Source organism: Lucilia cuprina, chromosome 4 (genome assembly GCF_022045245.1).
Source record: "Lucilia cuprina isolate Lc7/37 chromosome 4, ASM2204524v1, whole genome shotgun sequence".
Taxonomy (NCBI): domain Eukaryota; kingdom Metazoa; phylum Arthropoda; class Insecta; order Diptera; family Calliphoridae; genus Lucilia; species Lucilia cuprina.
The window spans coordinates 71,327,392-71,336,217 of NC_060952.1; positions in this window are offsets into that span (position 1 = coordinate 71,327,392).

Sequence of the window (8,826 nt, forward strand, 5' to 3'; positions counted from 1 at the left end):
AGCAAAAAAAAACTGCAATGCATTGTTTTGTTTTGTCACATTCTTTTTTGATGTGTCTTGAGTTTGAGCTTCATTTCATTTTTTTTTTCAGTTTTTTGCCAATTAACCATTATTAAATTATTAATATCACCGACTGACGGTAGCGCGTTGATTTTTTTCCATTTCATAGAAAAAAGCACAATAGACAATTGCTTCTTTAGCGTTTGGTTTATTTTTATGAGTTAAAAAAAAATAAATACTTCGACTACAATGTAATTTGGCTTTCGTGTTTAATTATGTTGGTCACACGTCACACATCTTTTATTTTTCTTTTATTTATTTATATTTTTTTTACTATACATGGATATTCACGGTCGTCAATGACGTATTTTTTATACATAAGTTTAATAAGTTGGTGTATTTAAACCTACATAATTAGTTATTTCTTTAAATTTCATAAATGTGAATACTGAATATGAATTCAATATAATTCTCATTCAATATTTCAACATATTTCGATGAAGTTCGTTTCTTAAGTCTTTTGTTTTTTTTAACAATAGAATTGATAGAATTCGTTTTGATTTCTAATAGTGCTTGTATTGCAAGTTAAAAACAATTTAAATATTTTGTTCATGAATTTTAAAATATATTTTAAATTTGTTTAAAAGTTGATTAATATTCTATAATCATTCGTCAAACATGTTCATTACCATTGCATTTTGAAGAAATGTATCTATACAACATTTTTGCTCCTTGCCATATTTATTTTAACGCATTTGATTCTAATCATCTATAAATTTAAATTATTTGTTGCAAAATGTATCTTATTATGGATTAATTTAAAATAAAATTTAAAAAGAATAAATTTTTAAATATTGGAAATGCGATTTTTGGGCTGTACTCGGATTGATACAGCGGGAAAATATGGGTACAAACACAAATAAATAAAAAGAAATAAAACCTTTTAAATTAAACTTTGTTACATAACAAATTCAATTCAATTATTATTGAAAATTGGTCCATTTGATTAATTATGAAATGTATTGAAATTCGCTGTGAATTACCGTATTCAGTGCACTTTTTCGACACTTTATTAATATTTGTGATAAAATAAATTAATTCAAATTCATCATGGGGTGTATTCTTCACAGATACTACCTTCATACAATTTCCATTCTTAAAAAGTGTTATCTGGTAGATCCTTCAGTAATTAACTGTATTTACCAAATCCTTTTTCACTAATTTCTTGACAATATTTGGAAAAATAATGTAAATGTGAACTAATTTTTTATAAAAATAAACAGTAGCACCTTTAAGCCTTCTAAATTTTTTACCGAAAAGGACATAAACCTCCTTAAAAAATAATTTAGATGTATGAAAAAATAGGCATGGGTTGACCCATAGTACCCAAGCGAGTACACCATTACTTAAGCTTATAAAAATAAACCCTAAGGGGCTGATCTATTTACATTAGTTTTTATTAAAATTCTAATCCATTTATACCAAAATGGAAAAGTTTGACATCAAATTGCAATGAAATGTGCGAAAATTTTAAAAATCTGTTATTAAAAAAATTATTCAAAATTTACGTTTTTATGACTTTATATTCGATATTTTAAACTCACGAAGAACTTAGATATCCAGCACGATCTGACAATTTATTTATAAAAGGATAATGTTGTTCTGTGTAAGTTTTTCAAAATAGTCTTACCCTTTGCATGAAGGGAAATTTAATAAACTACTTGGGACCTTCTCAAGGACAATACTAATTTATGAATATTATGGATTAGCAATGAGTAGCAAGGGATAGCTTACTAAGATTTTTTTCTAAGTAGGCATATTATTATAATTATTATTAATTTATAGATGTGGACATTGCTTATATTGTTTCAATTAAGAATAATATCTAAGTTTATTTATTTGGGTTTTGGGTTAACACTATTTGTTGTTTAAAATTTTCCATTAAAAACAATCCTTCAATATAAACTACATTGAACTAAAATAATAAACGAAAAATCTATGATCGTATTATAAAAACAAAAAAATTAAACAAATCCAAAAAAATGTTAGCTTGTAATGTGATTTTAACAAACTTTGCGCAACGTAACGCACTTCAAAATCTTTACACTTGAGACTGTTCAGCTGTCTAAAGTGAAAAAATAAATAATTAATTAAAAAACCCAACAACATCATGATTCATAGTGGTTTCCCAAAAACAAAACAAAAACTACAATGATGGATGGCCTACATAAATTGTTAATAAAACTACATATTGGCGAAAACGAAAACAATAATACAACAAAAGTAACAAAACAAATACTTTTAGCAAAATAAATTAAATTATTTATAAATATTTATTATTTATTTCTCTTATTAAGTCGAAAAAGATAAATAAATAGAAAAAATATAAACTAAATAAAACACTCGACATAAAAACACCTTAAACTCGTATTTCATTTTCGAGAATTCAAAAGTTTGTGTCCTTGCGGTTTTTTTGTGGGGGAATTTTGAAAAATAAATTCAGTTTAACTGCTAAATTTATGTCAAAAGATACATTTTTAACTATCTATGAATGAAAAAAAAATAACTAAACAAATAATTAATAATTTGAATTCAATAACAAATAATTGTAGACAAACCTATTTATTAGTGTGTAGGTAGGGGTGGGAAAATCCAAATTATTAATTTTGTTTAGTACTCAAAGCATATAGGAACAACTAAAGTGTAAATTATACTTATACACATATCATTAGATTCGAAATGAAAACAATCGTTACCTTTGACTTTTTTAAACATTCGACGTCTGGTTTAAATTATAAAACATTGGGTCAGTTGTCTACTATTTGCATAGTGGAATAGGTTTATGCAAAACAAGACTGTGAAATGTGTCATTGATTCGTTGTCCTACCTGTTTGAAGCCTTCGTATTACGATCCTTCAACAGACTTCTAGATTTGATTTTGTCATTCCGTTTGTAACACATCGAAATATTCGTCATAGACCCAAAAAGGATATTTATTCTATATTAAATTCTAAGACGATCTAGACATTTCTGTCCGTCTGTCTATCTGTTGATAAGACGATCTAGACATTTCTGTCCGTCTGTCTATCTGTTGAAAGCACGATAGAGTGCGAATGGAAAGAGCTAGAGGGTTGAAATTTTACATAAATATTTATTATAGGTAAGATTTGTTTGGTATTGAAAATGGGCAATATAGGTCCACGTTTTCGGATAACCCCCCATACAAGTGCCTCCTCGAAAAGCATCTTTAACAGTCATAGTTTAAAAATACGAATATAGCAATGAAATTCGACATAAGTAAGTTTCTTATAATCCAAAATCACTATGTAAAATTTTATAAGGATCGGTCCATAATTGACCCTACTCCCCATTTAAGGTCCCTTTCAGAAAATTACTTTCACGCTCATTACTGGCTTAAAAATACTAGTATATAAATGAAATTCGACATAAGTTTCATACGAGTCAAAATATATCTAAAAAATTTTATCATATAAGGTCCCCTTCAGAAAAAGACTGCAACGTTTATTAATGGCTTAAAAACACAAGTGCAGTGATGAAATTCGACCCAAACAAATTTAATGCCAAGCGAATTTTGTCTACAAAATTTTAGGAGGATCGACCCATAATTGACCCTACCCCCATAGATAAGGTTTCATTCGAGTCAAACGAGGTTTGATGGTGGGTATGTATGTTTCGACATAGCCAAATATAACAGTCAAACTTGTCTTATTAAATACTGTTTTCCCAACAACTTCAAATTATTAGATACTTTTATAAGTTGCTCCGTCGTAGAAGATTTGATCAATTTAGACGGTTGTAATTCAGATCTAAGAATCTAACCTCGCCATTATATTTTAAGAATAGTTAGGTTTGTGTTTGTTCGCACTAATTTAATGCCTCAAATTGTGTGTTTAATTCGTAGAAACCACATAATATACACAATAAAACCTACACTGAAAAAAATCCATGCCTAATATATACGAAAAATACCTTACATTGTACGAATCGTTCGTAGGAATTTTGAACAAATATGGTAAAATTTACGAAATATTAATTTATTCAAACATTTTTGTTCATTTTAAAATAAATTTTCTAATTTTAGTTCAAAATTATTCTCCACACGAATTTTAATTTTTTTATGAAAATAATTCGAGAATAATATTAATAATTTTCTTAAATTTTATAAAAATGTTGTAGTTTTATTTAATCATAATATAATTAATATCAATATATAATTTCGGTAAAATTTAAGAAAAAAATAACACGAAAGGTTTTCGTACTTTCGTAAAAATAGAAAAGGGTTTTATTAAATAATATTTCGTATTGTACACGAAATTTTTGTAAATATTACGAAAATAGAAATTATGAAATTTTTTTCGTAAAGTTGAGCATGGATTATTTTCAGTGTAGTATAGATGACTTAAACTTAAATTTATACTGGCGGTAACCATTAAAACTCTTTAACTTGATACTGGTGGAATACTTTTAATAAAAATCTTTTCTGTGCTCCAACTTGCAAAAGTCATAGGTCGTTTGGTGACGTTCCTTCGAACCAACGTGTGATTACCTGGCATTATGAGTGTTTGACGCACTACCGTCCTAATTAAAATCTCAAAATATGGAATATAAAGTAAAGATTAATTTTTCGTTCTTTTATATATGAACCCAGTTTAATTTTGTGTCCTAACTTAGAACTTGTGCAACATTGAGTTTACAGGTTATATCAGGATTATATCCACTAATATCCTTCATGCTAATAAAGTGAATGTTGCACTCCTGCATAATTGAAATAACATCCAATTAAGGCCATATATCTCTTCTGCATAACCAACATCTCTAAAACTTTTTAAGTTTTATGTATAATGAAAAACGAGTTGCTAACTATATTCTTGCTAACTTTTTTGTGTGTAAATTCCCGCAAGGTAAAGTTAGCAGCTTGTTAGTCAGCAGTAAGTGTTTTATTAAGCATAAGGCCATTTGTCAAGTTCTTCGACTCCTAGCTCTAAAGATTACATTCGGTCCCTTTGCTTTAATAGATAGAAACTTTATTTAATACCTCGTTACGAATATCATTTATATTCATATACACGGAGTTTCCTAGTACTACTTGCCTAACGACCTGTGGACGATCTTCGCAAAATGTCCTCTTTAGACATTCTCTTAAGTTCTTACTGTTAGCAAGCTCATCGTTAGACAGTAGATATAATTTCCCCAACTTCTGTGTGGCACTGGTTTCACCAAAGGTGCTACTTGGCACTTCCAGAAGTCGAGGTGCTAGCTACCACTTGACCTTAAAAGCGCTTATATAACACTCTGTCTAACGTTATAGAATAAACTTGAACAAATTTCTAAAATATGATTTGCTATTTCATCGAAATCATAAATTTAGTTAACTTATACATAATTATCAATATTCAAAGTATAATTTTAGGCATATTTAAAATAAAAAAAATTAAACAGGGTGTATTACATATTAACTTACACTTGACAACAAAACTTCAACTTTATAACTTAGATTGTGTTTGTTGAACAGAGTTAGGTCTCACTCGAACTAATTTAATATAGTATTTCGTGTAACAAGGAAGCACGTTTTGCGTGATTCTTTTTTTGATTATTAGATGGACCAATTCTGATGCAGACTTACATATATAAAACTATATTAGATTAGGTTGATAGAGGATGTATACTACACCTAAGCACCTATAGGACCTAGTTGTTGTTAAAGTAAGGTAAGCAATTTTTATCTTTCAATATTCAGAAACTCAGTTTCCTGGACGTAATTTCTGAGATTTTTTCAATTAATATTCGTGAGGAATGTTCTTTCCGGAATTACATATGTATATCATTCCCAAGATATTTGGCAGTGAAAAGAAAGTGTTCCATCATCATACTTATCTCAGACTTGTTCATTTTAAGGAGATTACTCGTCTTGCTATCAGGGTCACACCATAAAATTTATGTGATTCCTACCGTTTCTTTATTCCATGTATTCTCTTTATCGATTTAGAAAGAAATACTTTTAGGTGAGCGTGCATTCACAAGGAAAAGGGAAATTCAACACCCCCACAACCGAATTTTTTATAGAAAATATAAAAATGAAAAAAATGTATAAATAAATTAACCTTCCAACGCCTGAGCTAGATCCGCGGCTGGTGTAGGACAATAACGATTAAGAGTATAAAAAGGAAAATTGCGCTCACTTTTTAATTGCATTTTATTCATTTTCGCAAGTCCATGTATAATGCATAAAATTTCGATAATTCAGACATGGATACTGCAACAACATTGAGTTATAGAGTCCTGCCAAATAAAGGAAATTAACTAATGATTTGAAAATGGAAACAATAAAGTGTTCTTTGTCAATGGGGGTCTCCCGGGGGCATGTTACAATGATGAAAGATGATGTTATTGCAATCCCGGGGAAAAGAGGTGCTACCAATACATGAAGTCTGTTGGGACTATAAACTGGTGATGTCATTTCACATTCCTTGGAACGAACTACCTGATCTGGTAGTACGGAGCTTCTGTTGCTCGCAGAACTATGTCCTGACTGGTTAGTTGATTGATGTTCCTGCGTGATCCATCTAGTGGATGTTTAAACACAAATTCGCAAAAAGATTGAGTTATGTTTAAAATACTGATGCACTTTTTCCAATCCTACAGACGGGTCTTGCCAGCACGTATACCTGTAATAAGTGTGCTGGTTGTCATTCCCATCGAATGTATCGAATGAATGAGAAGTGTCCAGAAATGTTTAAAAAAACTGTTCATATCAGGTTTTCCATAGTGTGCTCTTAGTAAGAACAATGTATTCGACTTATTTAATGGATTCATTGGGGTTACTCTGTAACTCGTTTCAAAAAAAACATTTCGAATTTGTATGTTAAATACATTGTGTTTCGAAAACTGTTTCTTTTAAATCGAAATACAGAGTAACCCCCCATACTTCTACCAGTTACGCCTCTAGCTGCTGTTGCCGACTCAACATTTCATCTGCGTGGTTGTAAAAGGGAAGTGATTCACAAAAGCTGAAAAAGACCACCGTGAAATGAGGATAAACACGGCACATTTGTCTATGGGGGTAAAGAGAAACTACTCACCCATCGCAATTAACAACATTAAAAAAAAAGAGATAAAACAACTTAATATACAACATATATATATTTTTTCAATAGGAATTTTTAAATAAATTCCTGTTGGTTTTTATCTTCACATTTTATTTCAAATAAAAAAAGCCAACTTTTTTTTTTCTTATACTTTTCAGATTTTACAAAACTTTTCTTATTTTTTGTTCATATTAATGTTTTATAAACAGAAGACATAATTAAAAAAAATAAAACAAGGATGTTTTAGTTTTTGTTCTTAAAGAAGAGAGATGGTGTATATTGAAAATAAAAATTCATTTTAAAATATAGTATGTATGTATAATTATAGTTAAATAAATGTATACAATAATAGATTGATAATCATTCTTCATTCTTTTATAACTTTCCTACATCATCATTTGCTGCGGTACGTCTAGATAATAGTTTTTTTTTTTAATTTTTTTTTTTAAGAAAACAAGGATGGATGCATCATAATAATTTTTGTTTACTATTTTATAATAATTATTATTATTGTTGTTGTTTTTTTGTTTGTTTTAAGATTGAATAAAACCAAAGTGTTTCAATGAAAGTCCGTTGGGAATATAAGAAAAAAAAATTAAAAGTAAATTAAATAAATTTCTTGTTTAAATAAAAATTAAAAAAAAAATATTTCAGTGTTTTTGCAAGAATTTATAAAAATAAAACACATTTTTAAAGGTTTGTTTTTTGTTTTGTTTTTGTATTGTATATAATATTGTATGTATATGAGAAAATTTATAAACTAAATTTGTAAAAATAAAATTAATATAACAAAAAAGCAAATTAAATTACAAAAAAATAAAAAAATACCGCTACTAAAATTGCTACAATTTTTAGTTTTAAATTATAAAGAAATTGTTTTTTTTTGGGGGGAGGGGGACAATTAGTTAAAGGTAAAGAAGTTTGGTATTGGGGACAGTTTGGTGTATAATATAAAAATTAAGAAGAAAAAACAAAAAAAATCTATAAATTAAATTGCATTTGTTTTATTTTAATCAATTAGATATTTGTTTGTTTTATATAAATATAACCAACTAACTAACAAACTTTGCAAGCAAGCTGGCTAACAACAATGTTGTATATATGGGAGACACATGTTGCTCCTCTTTTGATTTTTAAAGTTTGATTTGTTTTTGTTTTGTTTGCGCAGAGTATTAAAGTAAAATATAAACGCCTAAAGAAAAAATTTTAGGCTGGAATAAAAGTGTAACAATTAAATAAATTAATTGATGTTTAAATTAATATATAAATATATTTTAAGAGAGGATGTTTTTTAACGAAAATATAAACAATAAACCGGGAAATGTTGGTTTTTCAAAATTCCTGATCTATTGTTTATTGTTAAATAAAAATGTTTTAATTTGTTTGTATGATGAGATCTATATTTTACAGCAGCTCTTTAATTAACAAACGCCTGTTACTTTTTTTTCATTTTGGTGGTTTTTAAGCGGCTGCTCACTTGCAAAATTTGTTAACAAGTTTTACATTGTTGTTTTGATTTGTTTAATTTTTTTATAATTTTTAAACATTTCTTATACACATTTTAGGCGTTTGGGTATTTTTTTTTTCAAAGACTTTTAAAGGTCTTTTATAATTTTAAATGTAAATAAAACTTTTGTTTTTGTTTTTCGAAAAAAAAAACAAACACATTTTGCTTACAAAATATTATAAAACTTTAAATAGTAAGAAATTAAGTTTTATA